The sequence below is a fragment of the Chiloscyllium plagiosum genome, unplaced genomic scaffold, assembly GCF_004010195.1.
Source record: "Chiloscyllium plagiosum isolate BGI_BamShark_2017 unplaced genomic scaffold, ASM401019v2 scaf_65, whole genome shotgun sequence".
NCBI classification, from domain to species: domain Eukaryota; kingdom Metazoa; phylum Chordata; class Chondrichthyes; order Orectolobiformes; family Hemiscylliidae; genus Chiloscyllium; species Chiloscyllium plagiosum.
Genome location: NW_025215308.1, coordinates 26,247 through 27,663, shown reverse-complemented (window position 1 = coordinate 27,663; position 1,417 = coordinate 26,247).

The window sequence follows — 1,417 nt, the reverse complement described above, 5'->3', positions numbered from 1 at the left end:
GAGAGAGAGAGAGAGAGAGAGAGAATGAATGAGTCTGTGTGTGTATGCGTGTGCGTGTGAGAGTGGGGGGGAGAGACAGCGCGAGAGAGAGAGAGCGAGCGCGAGAGAGAGAGAGCGTGTGTACGTGTTTTTGTATATGTGACAAGATGTTTCTTGACATCACTATGAATAACCTAGTTTCAATTTGAGGTGTTAGCCCCTTTTCTTGAACTCCACACTCAGGAAAATGTTTTTTTTTTACTGAATTAACTCGGTTTCTCATTTAATTACATCATTCCTAAGTTTTCAATCCATGAGGGAAAACACTGTGCCTTCAACCCTGAACTCTGTCGGAGCTGTCAGCATTCTGATCACACACAGGACCGTGGCTGAGCTTTGTTTCGAGTTGCTCTGGTACTGAACACAGGCTGTTCAATATAACAATGGCATCTAGGTGAATGGAGTGAATCCCCACAATTAATAACCTGGGCAGAGGGTTTGCCAAATTACAAAAAGAATCAAGTATAACAAGGCACTGAACCACAGGGTTGGCTGTCGTCATCAACTGCCTGCTAACTGATAGCAACCCAGAAGGCTTACATTCTGTTGAGGAACAATCCCAATAAAATTTGCCAGCCTGCTTATGGCCATAGTCTGAAGGGATTGTCATGACTCCATTAAATTAGTCTAAAGCAATGGTGGGATCTGAAGGGAAGGCTTTATCAAAGGAAACAATCATGTTGGGGCTCTACGATACAATGCAAACTTCACTCTTTACCAGAGTCTGAAAGATTGTCAGATGAGTAAGCCATCAAAATTATTTGCTTGTATTTGACTGCAACCTTTTCTCTTGGGTTGGTATCTACCTGAGCAGGTCTATTTCCATATGTTAAATTAGGCTCGGAATCACTTTCGGAGGTTTCCAAGGGCACTTAATGTAAATCTCCAGTTTCGCACCAACACCAGTTTCCACATTTCCCTGTCCAGGAGACAACTCCCCACTGTGAAGGCACCTCGCTCTGGAGTGTGTGTGTGTGTGTGTGTGTGTGTGTGTGTGTCTGCGTGCGTGTGCGTGTGTGTCTGCGTGCGTGTGCGTGTGTGCGCGTGTGTGTGTGTGTCTGCGTGTGTGTGTTTTTTGAAGCCCACCAACAAATCAAATTAAATAAATAACAAAGTATTAGCACTGCCAAACAGATACAGTGAAGAACTGAGCTCTTGATACTTTTAATATCAACCTTTTCAAAGGTGTTATCGCACACCTCTGGGGCAGGTAGGATTTGATCCTGGGCCTTCTGGCTCAGAGGTAGGGACACTACCACAAGAGCCCTCCTGTCGGCCAGCTCTTAAACCCATAATTCAATGGACAGTGTCAGCTGTCAATCAAACTGTGATTGAACCCTGAAGGGACCTCTATTTCTAATACTGAAACTTCCTAGAG